The following is a 19,781-nucleotide window of genomic DNA, read 5'->3' on the forward strand; positions in this document are numbered from 1 at the left end:
GCAGGGAAGCTCTCCGGGCTCATTAGCAAAGCACCAGAGAACCACAGGTGTTTTGAGGGGCAATCAGCCCATGCTAAGGAAAAGGGTATGTTCTCTAGGCCAGTGGTTCCCAACCCTGTCCTGGAGGAACACCAGGCCAATTGGGTTTTCAGGCTAGCCCTAATGAATATGCATGAAGCAAATTTGCATGCCTATCACTTCCATCATATGCAAATCTCTCTCATGCATATTCATTAGGGCTAGCCTGAAAACCCGATTGGCCTGGTGTTCCTCCAGGACAGGGTTGGGAATCACTGCTCTAGGCCAAGGGAGGCAAAGGCAGCCATAAGCTTACAGGATACCTGAATCCTTGGAGAGAAGCAGACCTGTACCAGCCAGCATTCCCCATAGAAAGCAAGGAGTAAACCTCAAGACTGAAACTTCTAATTATTCTTCTGAAGGTAATAATGAATTTGATACAGAAATGCTTACAAATGATGTTGAAATAGAACATGAGGAGTCAAGCTTATTTGAGAGCATGATTACAGAGTAGAGTTTGGGGAAGGTAAAAAATGCTGTTTCTGATAAGGTGGTGTTGCCTCACAAAACTAAGAATACCAGAAGAGTTATGAATTACTGCCTCTGATTAAACTAAGAATACCAAAAGTATCAGGAATTACTGATTCTGATGTAATTAAGAATAACAGAAGAGTTAAGAATTGCTGTTTTTTCTGAATTTTGCATAATCACAGGAGAACTGTGGGGAACCTGTCCAAATAGTGCAATCAGGTTGCAGGTTCCAGAACTTTGACATTGAAAAGTTATTTTTGTGTTTTGCTTGAACTTTAATAGTGAATAAAGCATGGTGGGCTAACAGACTGTTTAGCCACCAATGAGAGTGTTTTTGTTTGCTTTTTTTGGGAATTGTACTACAATATAAGGGCCAGAAAATAAAGTCATCTTAAAATTCACACTAACACCTGTACTGGACCTTTTATTTTGATGTAGACACCCCTCTACCTCTCCATGCCTCATTCATTTGCTCTGCTGATGCTTGGATGACCCAGGTCAGGGCTCGAGCTACTCCAGTCCAGGTCTTACCTGGTCACACTGTGCATGTTGCAGTTGTGCTCCCCCTTGCCCCCACATTGAACCTTGAAATGGCTACAGGTAATGGTTCCAGAATTAAGGGACTGGGGAGAGACTTAGCAGGGATGTGACCTTTCTACTTTGGAAGGTTTGGGAGCAATTAGCGGGAGAGCTAAGTATGAGTTAAATAAAACTGAAAATGGTTATGACTTGTCAAATTCTGGTTGTTTTGGTTGCCACTGTCTGCATTTCTGTTCCTGCCTAGAAACATCCTAAAGGCCATTAGCCAAGGCAATTGTAAAAAGAAACCTTATATTTTTGGCCAGATGATGTGATAGTCTATTTTTGGATGGAAACACCAATTAAGTCCACTGGGGGTCCACCCTGGGCGTGGCCTTTGTAAAGGGCGTAGGCACCTGTCCTCCTCCCTCTTTCCCGACTCCCCCTGCACGTGCACCTCTTTAATTTTTCCTGTGCGAGTAGCATTATGAATTTGCTCCTCGTGTCAGTGTTACCTCTCTGACATCACTTCCGGGCACCACACCTAGGAAGAGACATCAGAGGGATGACCAATATGACACGGGCAGCGAATTTGTGCTGTTGCTCTCGCCTAGAAAATTAAAAAGGTATGGGGGAAGGGAATGGAGACACGCATGGCAGGGGGATCAGGAAGGAGTGGGGGAGCAGGTGGAGAAGAGGGTGGGGAGGGGAGCCAACACTCCAAGCGCCACTCACCATCGCTACGCCACTGATTAAGTCATTTTCTAATGGATAAAGGGGATGGGGAAGAAAAAAGTAGATAGAACTTCTATACAGGTACTCGTCGACTTACAACCGTAATTGGTTCCGACTGACAGGTCGTAAGTTGATCGGGACGTAAGTCAGCCTATGTTAGACTAAGGTAAGAATACAGTATTAAACTGGGTAATGATATTGTAATCATCTTAAAGTAATATTTTATCAACATTTTTTTACTTTCTAAGTCAAGCACAGCACAATCCCTTTGTGGTGAACATTCGTTGTGGTGCCTCCTCCTCTTTATATTATTACTTCTGCATAGCGAGACTTGGAAATGCGGGAGACTGGGGCTGCTAACAGCCGGCGGGGGAAACTGTAGTAAACGCGCCGTAAAGTTGAACAGTCATAACTTAAATAGGTCATAAGTCGACGAGTACCTGTATTGCCTTTTTGTGATTACACATTCAAAGCGGTTTACATATATACAGATACTTATTTTTTATCTGGGGCAATGGAAGATTAAGTGACTTGCCCAGGGTCACAAGGAACAACACTGGGATTGATCCCACAACTGCAGAAGCTCTACCACTAAGCCACTCCTCACCTCTAAAAAAGCTTTATTGATACAGGCTAACCACTGAGTTCATAGATAGTATAGGGGAGATATTGTGTATGCTATGGCCTGAATGAGGTTTTGAAGACTAACAAATACAGTAAAACCTTGGTTTGCAAGCATAATTAATTCCAAAAACATGCTTGTAATCCAAAACACTCATATCAAAGCGAATTTCCCCATAAGAAATAATGGAAACTCCACAACCCTAAAACTTTAATACAAAATACTGTATGTATTCGTATTGCAAGGCCTTGCTTGTTTAGAACAGTCACTACACTCCTGCAGTGTCAGAGAGAGAGAGAGAGAAAAGAACCATCGGCTCAGTTGTGATGTGTGTATACTGTATGTACTTGTATTGCAAATTAAAATTTAATAAAATGTTTTGCTTGTCTTGCAAAACACTTGCATACCAAGTTACTTGCAATCCAAGGTTTTACTGTGTTTTCAAAATTTCCAGGTGATAAGATGGTTGCGTTTGGTGAAATACTCAGGCTGGAATGATCCATCAAGCAATCTGTCCAAAAATCTATGTAGAATGTGGCTTAATGGCCCTGCTGAGAAGCTGATTCCCACTGGGAGCTCAACCTGGAACAACCTCCCAACTGATATTAGGACAAGAGATTCAGAAAAAAAAATGAATAACTCTCTATAAACAATACACACTATAGACAACTAACTCAAAATACCTAATATCACTAAATCTTATACTCAAGTGTTGTACCAGTACAGTTATGGAACCCAAACTATAGCTATGTGATACAGGGTTCTACTTTAGGAGTCACTGCCCAGGAAAAGGATCTAGGTGTTGTTGATGATACACTTCCCCCTCCGTATTTGCGGGGGTTAGGGGGCAGAGCCAGCGCGAATATGGAAAAACTGCAAATAATATTCGGGCCAGTTCTGCCCTTATTCCCCACTTCCCCCGGCTATTTTTAGCCCTGAAAGCCCCCCCCCTTAAGCCCTACCTGGTGGTCTAGTGGGTTTTCAGGCAGGAGTGATCTTCCCATGCTCCTGCCCCGTGCAGATCGCTCACAGGAAATGGCTGCCTTGAGCTCCCGTAGTCTCTCGAGCCATTTCTTGTGAGTGATCTGCACGGGGCAGGAGCGTAGGAAGATCGCTCCTGCCTGAAAATCCGCTAGACCACCAGGTAAAGCTTAAGGGGGGGGGGGGATGTAAGGAATTATCAGGAAGGTATAGAAAACAATGCTGAGAATGTTATAATGCCCTTTGTATTAAACCATGGTGTGGCTGCACCTTGAATACTGTGTGGAATTCTGGTCACCACATCTCAAAGAAGGCATAGCAGAATTAGAAAAGGTAGAGAGAAGGGCAACAAAAATGATAAAGGGAATAGGACAACTTCCCTATGAGGAAAGGCTCAAGCGACTAAGGTTCTTCAGCTTGGAAAAGAAATGGTTGAGGGAAGATATGATATGATAGAGGTCATAAAGTACTGAGTGGAGTGGAATGGGTGAATCACTTGTTTACTCTTTCCAAAAATACTATGATTAGGGAGCATTTAATGAAGCTACTAAGTAGCAGATTTAAAACAAACCAGAGAAAACAACAGTATTTCTTCACTCAATGTGTAATTAAGCTCTGGAATTTGTTGCCAGAGAATGTGGTGAAAATAGTTAGCTTAGCAGGGTTTAAAAAAGGTTTGGTTAATTTCCTAAAAGAAAAGTCCATAAACCAGTATTAAGATGGACTTAGGAAAATCCACTGCTTATTCCTACAGTATGCAGTATAAAATCAGTTTTATTCTTTGGGATCTTGCAGCGGTGTACCTAGCATATGTGACACCCAGGGCCGATCATTTTATAACATCCCCTCCTCTATTTGAAAAACACAATTTTTAGTAATAATTCAGAACTTCCACAAGAGTGTACCTAAGAAAAGGCGGCATCTTTCACACTGCAGTGAGCACTAGAACATCAATTAAACCCATTGTAAAACTAAACAAGTTTCAAGTTTACTTTTTTCAAGTTCAAGTTTATTAAAATTTTTGATTAATCACCTATGGCAATTTCAAGGCGTAGTACAGTTAAAAAAAAAAAAAGGGGGGGAGGGATATATGTAATCAACAAGAAAACATAACATTAATTGTCAAGGACATTAACAGACATAACTCTAAACAAAGTGGGATGAGGTAGAACTACAATATTTCCAGAAAAGCAGGCACAAAAGGTAAAAAAAACAATAGAAAGGGGCGAGAAGTTTCAGTCATTAATCAGGAATAAATAAGAGCTGGAAAACTGGAGAGGCTGAAAAAAGCCTAGGACTCAAAAGCTTCTTTAAAAAGAAAACTTTTCAATGCCCCTTTGAATTTGTCTAGTTTTTTTCCCCACCCTTAAGTGGATGGCTAAAGAATTCCATAAAAGAGGAGCCGTTACCCAAAAAATGGTTGTGCGATGGGTGTAGATGACCTTTAGGGAGGGTACGAATAGTAGGTTTTGTCCAGTGGATTTAAGTCAGCGGTAGGGAACTCCAGTCCTCGAGAGCCGTATTCCAGTCGGGTTTTCAGGATTTCCCCAATGAATATACATGAGATCTATTTGCATGCACTGCTTTCAATGCATATTCATTGGGGAAATCCTGAAAACCCGACTGGAATACGGCTCTCGAGGACCAGAGTTCCCTACCTCTGATTTAAGTGATCTGGATGGTGAATGAGAATATTGTCAAAAAAACTAGGGGCCTTAGTAATCTGTGTTTTGAAAGTTAACAATGCAATTTTGTAAATTATTCTAAATGAGATAAGCAACCAGTGGGCTTTCTTCAGTAATGGTGTGACATGATCATGTTTCTTGAATTTGGTAATGATTTTAATCAGGGTGTTTTGTATCATTTGAAGTCGTCTTGTTTCTTTCTGCAGAATACCATTATATAGAGAGTTGCAGTAATCAAGCTTGAATATCACGAGGGAGTGAACCAGTATAGTCAAAGATGGTGCATCGAGAAAATTTGCTAATGATCTTATCATTCGTAGTCTGTAGAAACAGTTTTTTTTACTACGGCACTAATTTGTTCGTCGTAATTTAATTTACTGTCAGATTAATACAGATCGATCCTGCACAATAAGTGCTAATAGAAAACCATGTCTTTCATACACACAGAATAAAAAAAGTGGAAGGGCCACAAATAAACAGGATGAGAGCTGAAGTCCTACTTTATTAAAAAAGATGAGGCAGTGGTTTTATTTTGGACTCCAGCTCTCATCCTGTTTATTTGTGGCCCTTCCACTTCTATTTTGGGTTTGTTTTGTTTTTTTTATGGTTCGCCACCCCTTTGTTTTATACACACAGAACACAGAAACACTCTCACTCAGTATGGAATAAGTAATCGCCAAGAAGCCTGACTCTGCATACAATGCAACATCACAGAAACAGTGATGCGTCCCCTAATAGTGTGCAAAGTATAAACATGGCAGATGCAAATTGGAAAAATCTGAGAACAATCATCACTTTACAAATTAACAGATAACAATAAGATAAAAAAAGAAAATAAGATAATACCATTTTATTGGACTAATACATTTTACAATTAGCTTTCAGAGGCCTAAACTTAAACCTTCTTCCTCAGGTCAGTAAAGCATATTGCTGTTATGGTATCCTGTCCTGACCTGAGGAAGGGAGTTTTGGTCTCTGAAAGTTAGTCAAAAATGTATTAAAATTAGTCCAATAAAAGGATCACCTTATTTCCATTTTCTATTTATAAGCATTTATCAACACAGCTACAATACTGCTCTATCCTAAAGCAAAATAAATGAAGAAATAGAAAAAAATTTTCTACCGTTGTCTCTGGTTTCTGCTTTCCTCATCTTCTCATCACTCTCTTCCTTCCATCCACTGTCTGCTCTCTCCCTGCCCTTTCCATATTGCACCTGCCCTCTTTTTATGCCCATTCCAGAAATCGCTTCCCCTTCCATCTCTCCCTCCATCCCCACCCCCCAAATCTGGTATCTCTATCTCCTTCCCTCCATACTCTGCCATCTCTCTCTTCCTCTCTCCTACCCCCAAACCACCCCTGTAGTCTGGCCCACCTCTCTCGTTCTCCTATTCCTTTCCTTTTCTTGGCTTCCCTGGTCTTCTCCATTTATTTTTTGCCTCTGTCTAGATTAAATTCTTTCTTATTATCCAGTCCTCAATTTTCCTCTTTTCAGTGTGTCTACCTACAGCTTGCCATCTCTTTCCTTCTCCCCCTCCAGTATCTCACTTTTTTGTTCTATTCCCCATCCAGCATTTGCCATTTGTTCTGTGTCCATTCCTTCCATCAAGTATGCGCCCTCTTTCTCTACCCCCTTCCATACAGCATCTTCTCCTCTCACTCTCCTCTCCACTTCCATCTAGAATCTGCCTCCTCTCTCTCTCCAATTCCATTCAACATCTGCTCCCCTCTCTCTTCCCCACTTCTGTGTAACATCTGCTCCTTTCTCTCTCCCCTCCCCCACAAACATCCAATCTCTGCCCCTTCTCTGTCTCCATCCATCCCACTTCCATCAGAATCTATCCCTCTCTCTCCCCCCACCCCAGTTCCATCCAGTATCCTGCCCCTTCTCTATCTCTCTCTCCCTCCCTCCACCCCAGGTCTACCCAGTATCCTGTTCCCTCACCTCCCCACTGCTGCTGATGCTTTCCTGAAGCAGTGATAATAAACAAATGCACAATGGGACCTTCATGCACCCTCCCACAGCTGCTGGCTCTTCTCTGGAAGAAGGAACTGATGTCAGAGGAAGGTGGATTAGCAGTTGGGCGAGAGATGCCTAAAGGTTCCGCAATGGCTGCATTTAAGTTTACTACTGCTGCTAGCTTGGGAAAGCGGCAGCAGCAGCAGAGAAGGGTGGGAGGTGCTGATGTGCTGGCTGCACCCCCTTAGTGCTTGCAACCGGGGCAGATCGCCCCTGTTCTCTGCCCCCCTTGGTATGCCACTGGAATCTTGCCAGGTACTTGTGACTTGGGTTGGCCACTGCTGGAAACAGGATATTAGGCTTGATGAACCTTTGGTTTGTCCTACTATGGCAACTCTTGTGTTCTTATCTTCTAATACTGGTTTATGGACTTTTCTTTTAGGAACTTGTCCAAACCTTTTTAAAACCCTGTTCACTAACCACTTTTACTACTTTCTCTGGCAATGAATTCCAGAGATTAACACACATTAAGGGGTCCTTATATTAAGGCACGCCAACTGATTTAGTGCATGCTAAATGCTAAGACATCCATTATATTCTATGGGCGCCTTAGCATTTAGCATGCGCTAAATCAGTTAGTGCACCTTAATAAAAGGACCCCTAAGTGAAGAAATATTTTCCCTGATTTGTTCTAAATATAGAAAATGACATGGTGACAGAATTTATCATCATCCCCTGCGGATAACCACAGGAAACCATCTCAATGTCATTCTTTAAGGAGAGAGGGAAGAATCTGAGTATGAATGGGCACAGCCACTGACCCTCAAGCCTCGCATTGAAGAATGCGGGTATAGAAGGACTGACATTGAGATAGACACTAAAGAATGACACCTGATGGTTTCCCGCGGGGACGTGGGGTGGTCCGCTCCGGGTCCAGAACCTCCCACACTAATCTGCCGCTTTTCTGAACTGGCAGAAGTAAACATTAAATTTGGTCATCGTGGGACTGTGCTGCATCTCCATGTAGCTGCCAGTTCACCCCCTCTGACGTCGCTTCCTTGTTCCGGAGCACAGCCAGCAGCTGCGGGGAGGTGCAGCACGGTCCCACGATGACTGCATTTAAGTTTACAGCCACTAATGCTGGTTCGAGAAGCATACAGCAGCAGTGAGAAGGTGAGGGCGATGGTGTACCTAGCATATGTGACACCTGGAGCCCTTCATTCATATGAGTGTCAGAGCTGTTACCGCCGTGGCATGTGCTAAAAACCGCACTACAGTACAGTTTTATGAAAAAGGTGGGGGTTAGTTTGTGATTACATATTCTATAGTGGGCAAAGGTGTTTTGTGTGTGTGAAAGGCATGGTTCTCTGTTAGCACTGACTGTGCAGGATCAATCTGTAGCAGTCTGGCTTGTTTAGTTTTACAATGGGTGCATTGATGTTCTACTGCTCACTGCTCTAAATAAGATGCTGCCTTTTCCTAACATAACATAACATAACATCGTACTTTTTAACTGTGTAACCATAAGTTCTAGTGGTTTAACAAAAGATTATAAACTAAAGACAACTTAAGGATGACAAAAATAAATTATTTGACCAAGTATTTTGAAAAGAGATAAGTTTTCAGTTGAGTTCTGAAATGTTTATAAGAACAGGGTCCAAGCAATAACAATCGAAATTCTCTATCATGTGAAGCTAGCTGCTTGGAATGCTAAAGTATGGTCCAGAAATTTCTTGCTTTTATAGCCCTGTATTGATGGAAAGGTAAACAGGGCATGAGATTTTCTACTATTTTTATACGATAGTAGAGATAATCTATTAACCATGTAAAACGGAGCGGTACCATACCCAACTTAGACAAAACACAAGCCTCCATTGGCAGCCAATACAACTCACAATAAAATGGAGTTACATGATCATATTTTTTTTAAGACCATAGATCATTCTAACCGCTGTATTCTGAATCAGTGTGAGTCTAACCATGTCTTTCTTGGGAATTGTTAAATATACATTACAATAATCCAAAAGATTGTACCAGAAGTTTAAAAGCAGAAAACTAAAAAAAAAGGGTTTAATAGTACACAGTTTCCATAATGTGTAATAACCCTTACGTACCACAGCATCTATTTGGGTTTTCCTATGTATATTCTTGTTGTGTACCCCATTTACTCACCCCGCAATCAAAGGCACACAGCACAAGAAGATATATGACAACCTACTAGCAATCCAAGCAGCACCATCTCTCAAACATATTGACAACTATGACCGACTACAAAATATTCCGAAGGGAAATTAAAACCCTGCTATTCTATCAAGAAAAACTAATACGTCTCCTTAACTATTCCCAATCTTGAAATTTTTCCAAGCAAATTCTCAACTATGTCATTAGCACACTATCCTGTAACTTTTCCTGCAAATGTCCAGTTATCGTCTTTTGTAATCAGCCTAGAACTGCAAGGTATAGGTGGAATAGAAGTCACTAATGTAATATGTGGATTGTTACTAAAAATCATGATAGAGAATTTCATATAGATGAGGGGGGGGGGGGGTCACATATGCTGGGTATACCACTGTGCTAAGGCATAATAAGCTCGATCTGATCGTTCACCTGGGTTTCCAATAGCCTTGCACCAGCATCCCCTAACATTCAAGGAAGAGCTGTATCTAATATCAGGGATTTGGAAGGCAGTATCTTAACAAAGGCAAACTCTGTGTGACGGTTGTTGGAAAGATAGTTGTGAATCAGTAAGCTAGAAAGTCTGCTTTTGAATCGTGGTACCAGCTTTCCAGAACGACTGGGGTTGCTAAAGCGGGGAAGGAGTTGGCTGAACGTTTTGGGCGTCCAAGCAACACACACCACAGATCTCCGATAATGAAGTGCTCGGCTCTTGATAGCAAACCGATAGGAACGCCCTCCTTGGCTTGACAGGAGGGGCAGAGCACCACGAGGCGTGACGGTGTCAACGCTGGGGGGGGGGAGGGGAAAGGATGTCATCCAAGTATTGAATCTTTTGTGCAGGGGGAAAAAAAAATCAGGCTCGAGCCTATTCCTCTCATTGTCCGCAAGCGACGGGAAGGTAAAGTGGCAGCTCAGCGAATCTAGAGCAAAGATTTTCAACTTTTTTTTTTCAGGGCGAATAGTGCGCGCAGAATTTGCTCCAAATCCGAGACAAAGGGGGGGGGCGGCAAAGGAGAGGAGTCTACAACAGACCAGCGTGCTGATCTAAAAAAAAAAAAAAAAAGGGGAGGAAGTGGAGAGCGGCGGCTTCCTGTAAGTAAAGCGCCGATTGAAGACAAAAGCTGGGTGGGGACTGACCCTCCCCTCGGCGCCGCCGCTCATCCAGCTGTGGGGCTGCCGCACGGTCCATCCGTCTGAGCGAGAAGAGGGGGGAGCCTGTTGAACCCGGCGAGCAGCGTTTACAACTAAGGTAAAAAAACAAAACCCAAAACCCCGAAAATGGCTTTTCGTGTGCAGAGGCGTTTCCTTCCACGTGATTTTCAGAGGGGACTTGTGGGGGCGACTGGCGTACAATACGGAGGGGGAGCCGAGGGCTGAAAATCGGGAGCTGGAAATTAAGCGGCGTTGCACCTAATGGAACTCTTTTTTTTTTTTTGAATGGCTGCTGCCAGCTAGTCACGACTTCACCACCTCGTAAACGTCAGTTTAGGCAGCTCGCGTTAAGCGTGGCAAGACTGAGGTTTTAGTTTGACCAAAATAATCAGCTGGGTCTGAATACCCTGGCGTGACACTAATTTGGGCAGAAAGAGAATGCATGGGGGGGGGGAGCTGCCTTAATTCATGATTGATGATCATGTCCCATGGGGGGAGGGGGGCAATAGCGTGCAAGTTGCTAGACAGCATGTTGTAGAAAAACGTTTATGTATTTTATAGTCGAATATTAATCAGCTAGGCTTGTGGAAAAAATGTGCAGGTAAGTTCTTTTGCGGGCTGGCCGCAAAAAACCCAGCAGTACCTTGGTGGTGGACTTTACATTCAGAGGTAGTAATCGAAACGAGATGTAGGAGATGCATCGGTGACTCGTTATTTGTGGGAAATACTTTGCTTTCCGGATATTCAGTCCTGTTAGGATTGCAGACTTAGCTGGATGGCTTTTTAATGTGTTACAAATGTTGCATGTACTATAAACTAACTTAGTTCCAATTAAAATAAATAATTTCTTTCATAAATGAAAAAAAAACCGTGGGCATATTAACAAGGTGAGTTTGTCAAGAGGAAGTTTGCAATTAGTGCCCTGTAGGGTTTGGATCTAGCGATCTAACGCTGGTAGGAGCTTCATATGCAGGAAGTCCTGAGGCAGAGATTTTGCCTTGGAACGACAGTACAATACATATTCAAATTGGCTGCATATGGCCTTTTGGGGGGGGGATTTCAAATGCTTCTACCATTGATTACTATAATGATTTTTCATCACATAGATTGCTTTGGTCTGGGTGAAGGATTTAAAATGCTTCATTTGGTCTCATTTTAGCAAGGATGGAAGACTCCCTTAAAAGGCAAAGAAAGGCAGAATGCAATGATTGCTTTTGCTTATCAGAAATTATGAGAGATTTACTGTCAGAGCGCAGCCCTGTGCTAACTTAAGTTTACTTGTGCAGATAGATTAGTATGCTAGGGCAGGGACACTCGAGGTAATTGCTGTCAGAAGAGAGTGGTCTGTGTTAGAGAATAACACAGGGACATATTTTTATTTGTCCCCGCAGGAACTCTGTCCTGTCCCTGTGAGTTTTGTTGCTATCCCTGCCCCATTCCTGTTAGTCAGGGGTGTCAAAGTCCCTTTTCGAGGGCCGCAATCCAGTCGTGTTTTCAGGATTTCCCCAATGAATATGCATGAGATCTATTAGCATACAATGAAAGCAGTGCATGCAAATAGATCTCATACATATTCATTAGGGAAATCCTGAAAATCCGACTGGATTGCGGCCCTCGAGGAAGGACTTTGACACCCCTGCTGTAAGCTCTGCCTTAACCATACAAGCCTCAAACACTTATGATTTTAAAGTGTTTGAGGCTTGTGTAGATGAGGACAGAGCTTGCAGGAATGGGGCAGGGACAGGAAAAGAACTTGGTACGGGAAAATGCGTTCCCATGGGGGGGGGGGAAACAATTTGTGCCCGTGCCATTCTCTAGTGTAGCGGTTCCCAACCCTGTCCTGGAGGACCACCAGCCAGTCAGGTTTTCAGGATAGCCCTAATGAATATGCATGACAGAGATTTGCATATAATGGACGTGCCAGGTATGCAAATCTCTCTCATGTATATTCATTTGGGCTATTCTGAAAACCTGACTGGTGGTGGTCCTCCTGGACAGGATTGGGAACCACTGCTCTAGTGTGTGTCTCAGAAGGTGAGGGCAGGGATATCCAGGACTGGGTAAAACAAGGAACCTATTCCTGTGGACCCGCACAGATCCCACGGATCTAAAACACAGAGCCTTGAAAGAGAAAGTGGCCATGGCGTGGAGCCCGCTGGGATTCTCCCATAGACCTCTCTGACCACACTCCGGCGGACTCCATGGAGCCTCATCTTGCCCATACCTGCAGACACAGTTACTGATCTGCTTCATCTGTGGGGTCTGGGGGAGGGTAAGATGATGATCTATGGGATGAGCGGGATCCATGAGGTCTGCGGGAGTTAAGAGAAACCACTCTCAGCGACCAGATTCCTCACTCCCCCCCTTTTAAGAAAAAGGAAATTATGCTAATGTGAATAAATCAGGAGAACAAAGGCTTCATTTGGCATATTTTATTTTTGATATAAATATGTACCTACTATATAGTAACCATATTAAAACCCCAATACAGCTGTTGCAAAACGAGTAAGTGTACCATGCGATAGTATTCAGAATAACCAGTGTCCCCATCTATTTATTTCTTTATATATTTCTTTATTTATTTATATACCACTTATATCCTAAGTCAGGGGTAGGGAACTCCGGTTCTCGAGAGCCGTGTTCCAATCAGGTTTTCAGGATTTCCCCAATGAATATGCATGAGATCTATTTGCATGCACTGCTTTCAATGCATATTCATTGGGGAAATCCTGACAACCCGACTGGAATACGGCTCTCGAGGATCGGAGTTCCCTACCCCTGTCCTAAGTGGTTTACATTCAGGTACTTTTATATCATATTTCCCTATCTGTCCCGGTGGGCTCAAGCTCTAGTGTACCTGGGGCAATGAGGGGATTAAGTGACTTGTCTAGGGTCACAAGGAACAGTTTCTGTTAACTCCTGCAGACCTCATGGGTCCCGCTCACACCACCTCGCAAGGACCTTAAAGATCCAGCAGATTGGTAGCTGTGTCTGCAAGAGTTGTGGTAAGATAAGGATGCGTGGAGTCTGCCAGGAAGAACGGGATCCACGATGTCTGCGGGAGTTAAAAGGAGGACTCGTGGAGCGAGTGAAGTCTGTGGGAGTTAAAAATGAATATCCCTGCAGACCCAATGCCTTGGCCGCTTTCTTTTTTAAGGCCATGTTCTTTAGATCTGCGGGATTCTCATTTTACCCAGTCCCAGGGTATCTTTCAGAGAGCGCTAATGGAGGAGTTGAGGGGGGGGGGAGCTCCAGTTAGGGACTGGGAGATGGGGTCAGGGGTATGCATAAAGAGTGTCGGGAATTGAGAGATGATGTGATTGTGTGTGTTTGTAGGTGAGTGGGTTGGTTATTTGCAATAACAGGAGGGAGTATTAGGAAATGTCTGAGATAGAGGAACAGTTGTATGTGTGCCCTAACAGTATTGCTGTACCACCTCCCTGGTTTTATTTTTTAATGTTTGTTTTCTTTCTTTTTTTTTAACTGTTTAATGGGCAGATGATGAAACGGCTACATTACGTAATTTGATGTGGAACGAGAGCAACAGTGCCAAGTAACAGGCATTTGGAGATGCAGATCTCCCATAGAAGCGCATGCTGCCAAAACAATGCCAAATAAAGAGTTAAATAAATAATATAATATAATTTACTCTTCAGATCTGGTATTAAGAACGGCACTTATACATCATCTCCTGCTGTTTGGGGCCAGTCTTGCTGTTTGAAGTAAGCAATCTCACAACCCCATGGCAATAAGACGTAATGGGCCAGATTCTATAAATATCACCGATAAAATTTGGCTCTCGATGCCATTCTATAAAGCAGGAATGTCAAAGTCCCTTCTCAAGGGTCACAATCCAGTCGGGTTTTCAGGCTTTCCCCAATGAATATGCATGAGATCTATTAGCATACAATGAAAGCAGTGCATGCAAATAGATCTCATGCATATTCATTGGGGAAATCCTGAAAACCTGACTGGATTGTGACCCTCGAGGAGGGACTTTGACAAACCTGCTATAAAGGGTGCTTTGGGATGAGCACTCTTTATAGCACAGCGCCAAGCACCAAATTCGGTACGCAAGTATAGGTGTGAGGATTTACACCTGCAGAAACCTGGTATAAATCCTGGTGTGCAAATTGGGTGCCGATCCCACTATTCTGTAACACTGTGTGCTGCTTGTGTGAACCCCCCGACCTGCCCACATCCCTCTTATGGCCACGCGCCTTTATGAGGCATGCATGATAGAGCTGAGGTGCTCATTGTTACAGAATGGTGCCCAAAATCATAATTGCCAGATCTGTGCCCAAAATCTTAATTGCTAGCTTTAATAATTAAATCATTGGAACCCTTTAATTATTTTGGGTGCTGATCTGGGTGACCTTTATAGAATCCTGGGGAATGTGCTTAAGTGCTGCTCCTACCAATCACGGGGGTAGTTTTAGAAGCTCAGTTTTTATTAAATATCAGGCCCCAGTGTGCCCTATTTTCAGCCAGATTTAGGTGCCTAAATTGTCTGTTGAAAATCCATCCTAATTTAGGAGCTTAAGTTATGCTTATAAATTTAGGGCCGCTGTTCATGAACCTAGTCCTGAAAATCAATGCTAAGCTCGTAATCATCCCCCTCTCCCCTTTTCTAAATCCGCCCCTGTTGCCATCCACTTTTTTATGCTTCTAAATTTAGGAGTTTTGACATTTTTTTGAATTCTATGGGCTCCTTTTACGAAGGTGCGCTAGCGTTTTTAGCGCACGCACTGGATTAGCACGCTAGCCGAAAAACTACTGCCTGCTCAAGAGGATGCGGTAGTGGCTTACGTGCATGGTGTTTTAGCACACGATATTCCGCGCGTTAAGGTCCTGACGTGCCTTCGTAAAAGGAGCCCTAAATGTAGGAAACCTGCCCTAGTAAATTTTCAAAGAGGCCAGTTCAGGAGCACACTTCTCAAAGGTGGGCTTTTACAAAGCTGACCTGCCCATAGGAACAGAATGAGTGGCTTGGCAGTGCACCTTTGTGAAAGTGCCCATATGTTAGGAGCATCAATTCTTTGAATATCAGCTTGTTTGAAAACAATATCATCTCCTTTCATCGTGTTCCCCAAAAATAGCTTCCTGAAGCATCTTCCTCAGGAGGCCTTGTGGTAGAATTGCCCTTGCCCTCAGGCTTCAAGTATTTCTACAGCACATATTGCTCAGTTTCTCTTGGAAAAAAAACAAACAATGGCAATACCTGGATAAAAATGGGTCATATAAATACAAAGCTTTGAATGGGTTATAACAGGGGTAGGGAACTCCGGTCCTGGAGAGCCGCATTCCAGTCGGGTTTTCAGGATTTCCCCAATGAATATGCATTGAAAGCAGTGCATGCAAATAGATCTCATGCAGATTCATTGGGGAAATCCTGAAAACCCGACTGGAATACGGCTCTCGAGGACTGGAGTTCCCTACCCCTGGGTTATAAGTTAGTACAAACACTAGTGCAGGGGCAGGGAACTCCGGTCCTCGAGAGCCGTATTCCAGTCGGGTTTTCAGGATTTCCCCAATGAATATGCATGATATCTATTTGCATGCACTGCTTTCAATGCATATTCATTGGGGAAATCCTGAAAACCCGACTGGAATACGGCTCTTGAGGACCGGAGTTTCCTACCCCTGCACTAGTGTGTTTTGAGGTTGTTACATAACATAATGAATGCGTTGTAGATGCACTGCCTTCATCAAGATTTGTGAGACTGCCCACTTGCAGACCAGATTGAATCGGTGCGCTCTTGTGTTTTTTAGCATATTAAAAAGCTGACTATATGGCATATATCACTAATACCACAGACCTTATTTCTTTGGCTGTTCTCTGCTGCTGTGATATGGTCAAAGGTAAGCCTTTCAGCATCAGAGAGGCTTTGTTGCTGCTCAGTAAGTAATAAATACAGTATGCACGTTTGCAACTTGCTTTTACCAAAATACACTTGCAGGTCATAATACCCAGCTTTAGGGATCCTGCAGCCCTCCTCTTGATCAAATGATTTTAGTGAACATTGAGCAGCAACAATTGAAATGTTTCTACAATTCTGATCGCTGAAGCCTTTCAGCAAGGCAGGGTTCCATACTATTACTGTACAAAATTCTGAAAATTCTACATACTTTATTTAGAAAAATTTTTTTGTGTGCATTTCCCTTCTTACAAGAGCTGACACACACTCCCCACCCCTCGCTGCAGCTGTTTCCCTGCTCAGATTCCACCTTTCCAGCTCTTAGCTTTCCTTCCTCTCCCCTGGTAAGTTCAACCCTCAGCTTTCTCTGCCTCTTCAAGGTAAATGCATCACACGTCCCCCACCCCTCTCTGTTCCTCTATTCTCTAGCAAAAAGAAAGAAGAAACAATTTGCCTCAAAACTACAAACAGTACAGTAGGAGAGGCAAGGGAGGAGCCCAATCAGCCAAGGAAAACAGTCTTTATTCAGAAATACAAGTCCCTATTTGTATGTACTGCCTCCATTGTATGCAAATAAATAATTGGGGAAATCCTGAAAACCCAACTGGATTGTGGCTCTCAAGGACTGAGGTTACCTACTCCTAGTCGAGCACCTCTCTGCCTTCCAACTGCTCATCATGCCCCCACCCCCATTTTCTCACTCTATCTTTCAGGAATACTCAAGTTCTGTCCATTCCCAAGTTCTCTCCCCATTCTTTTATGGCAGTGTTTCTCAACCTTTCCAAGCCCTAAGTCTAACAAATACCAACCGAGTACCCCCGCCCAGGCTCCGCCCCAGGCCCGCCCAAACTCTGCCCCTGACTCCACCCCCATAATAATAGTACTAATTGTAATGCAATTTCTTTCATCCATTTTTCATATACACACAATATAATCTTATTAATACATAATGGTAACCACTAAATAAAAAAACATAAAGTACACTGTACACAGAGAAAATGTTAATTATCATTTATATTCATGTTTTTTTCAAAGAGGTCAAGGCAGATGACTTTAAAATATGCAATGTCACCTGTAGCAACTAGAGAAAAATAGACAAATATAGTGCAAAATATAGACAACAGATATAAATTTTCAAAACTGACACATTTTGATCACTAAATTGAAAATAAAATCATTTTTCCTACCTTTGTTGTCTGGTGATTTCATGAGTCTCTGTTTGCACTTCCCTCTGACTGCATCCAATATTTCTTTTTTTCTGCCTCCTGCATGCTTCTTCTCCTCCAGACCTCATTTCATTCCCCAACCAACAACCGCCTTGAACTGCAAGGTATAGGCAGAATAGTCCCTAATGTAATCTCTCTGTCCCTCCGTGAGTCCAAACTTTTTCTTCCTCTCTGCCTGGGATTGGCTGGCCCAGAACCTTCTCTCCAAAATCAGAATTGACATTGGGGTGGCTGCATGCAGTCACCGGCAGCCAGCCCGCGTACTCCAAACAATGCGTTGTCCCCCTCTTCCTCTCCTCTTGGTCTGAATGTTTCTTTTCAAACATACAGTACAGACCCCCATACAGTTGCAGGGTTTCACTGAGCAGTTGGGGCTAAGATGGCAGAGAAGAACATGGCCAAAAATGCAGCCACACATCATCTCTGAAGCACAGGAGAGGTAGAGAGACAGAGGGAAAAGCGGGGGTGTCAAATGTCGGTCCTTGAGGGCCAGAATCCAGTCGGGTTTTCAGGATTTCCCCAATGAATATGCATGAGACCTATTAGCATACAATGAAAGCAGTGCATGCAAATAGATTTCATGCATATTCATTGGGGAAATCCTGAAAACCCGACTGGATTGCGGCCCTCGAGGAGGGACTTTGACACCCCTGGCTTAAATAGAGGAGCCTAATGTAAACATCTGCCGGCACCTAGTGACTCCTAATTTTTAAAAACACCCCTGATCCACACATAACCACGCCTACTGTTTAGAGCAGTGTTTTTCAACTTTTTACACCTACGGACCGGCAGAAATAAAAGAATTATTCTGTGGACCGGCGGTTGAAGAACACGGGGCTAAGTCGTGGACCAGACCCTGCCCATCTCTACCCAATCTCCACCCCAGACCCCACCCCCATAATAGTACTAATTGAACTTTGCACGTCCCATGCCTCATCTAGAAGCCTTCCCTCTGACGTTGCAACGTCAGAAAGAAGGCTTCCGGTTCAGGCGCAGGATGCCAATAGGAGCCACTGCCCGTGGCTTTGTGCACTGAATCAGTTAGGAAGAGGGAGCTGGCTCGAAGATAATGCCGCATCGATCGCACCATGGACCGACGGTTGAAGAACACTGTTTTGGGCCTGATGCACGTGCTGGCCCTGTGGACCGGCAGGAAATTTCTGTGGACCGGCACTGGTCCATGGACCGGTGGTTGAAGAACACTGGTTTAGAGGATCGCGCCCATTGACTTAGGTGCTGACCATTCATTTTCAATTATGAGTTTGTTAATGCACATAATTGAAGCCAATTAGGCCAATTTACTGATTAATGTAGGCACCTACACTGCAGGTGCTTCTTATAGAATTTGCCCGTTAATGTGCAGCATCTTAGCTTCTAGATTTCATCAACCTTTCAGAAATAATCCCCTTAAGGCTGGAACCCATGCCCTTCCCATAGGAACACCATTAGTGTAGTTGCATAAAGATATACTTTGGTGCTACCTTATAATTGGGTGTGCAAGTATATTTCAACGACAGTCTGCCATTTCAACCCCATTTCAGCATCTGTTGGAACGTGTTTCCATGCTGAAAGCCGGACATGGAATTAGGCCCATATTCTAGAAATGGCACTTTAAGTGGCTAAGCCGTTTAGAAACAATTTAAAAATTGCTTAAAAATGAAGATGTAGGCACCTACAAAACTGGTGCCAAGATTGTATTTACAGGGGCGCCTTAGAATGCCTAAGGTTGAAGTAGGTGTGGCTAACACCGGAAACAACCTTAGGCGCGATTCATGTCAAACATGTCAAAAACCCTAGCCTATGTTTCCAGCACCTATGTTTGAAGTAGCCACAATTCTGCAAACGGCACCGTGCCGCGATCAGTTCAGCTGGCTGCGTCTGCTTTTAAGATTTGAGAATTTATATCTGCTGCCTATATTTTGCAATATATTTGTCTATTTTTCTATAGTTGTTACTGAGATGACAAGGTGCTTGAAAAGGCCAAAACCCCATCCATTGCAGAATTAGAAATAAATGCCACCAAATACCCTATACAGTCCGCTCTTAAACTCCTAGGAGTGATGATAGATAGATGCTGCATAATGCAGGTCCAAATCAACAAGACTACCCAGAAAGCCTTTTTAATCATATGCAATCTACGAAAAATAAAAAAAATTCTTCGACAAAGAGCAATATAGGCCCATATTCCAATCCCTAGTCCTAGGTCTAGTGGACTATTGCAACATCCTCTACCTACCATGCCCCGCAAACATGATAAA

The 19,781-nt window shown here is 43.3% G+C and overlaps 1 protein-coding gene across 7 annotated transcripts in view; it reads left to right on the plus strand.

Annotated features, from left to right (window-relative positions):
• The first annotated feature begins 329 nt into the window (after positions 1 to 329).
• Positions 330 to 19,781, plus strand: part of GNG2 (G protein subunit gamma 2) — a 139,625-nt gene continuing 120,173 nt past the window's right edge. For 2 of the 7 annotated variants that reach the window (XM_033953020.1, XM_033953021.1), the window contains exon 1: positions 10,163 to 10,476. The gene's annotated coding sequence lies outside the window, so the exon portion shown is untranslated. Of the gene's footprint in view, positions 441 to 10,029; positions 10,126 to 10,162; positions 10,477 to 10,899; positions 10,981 to 19,781 lie in introns of those variants that run through there. The other 5 variants (XM_033953023.1, XM_033953022.1, XM_033953019.1 and 2 more) reach the window with 5 other exon arrangements.

The sequence above is a fragment of the Geotrypetes seraphini genome, chromosome 7, assembly GCF_902459505.1.
Source record: "Geotrypetes seraphini chromosome 7, aGeoSer1.1, whole genome shotgun sequence".
Classification (NCBI taxonomy): Eukaryota; Metazoa; Chordata; class Amphibia; order Gymnophiona; family Dermophiidae; genus Geotrypetes; species Geotrypetes seraphini.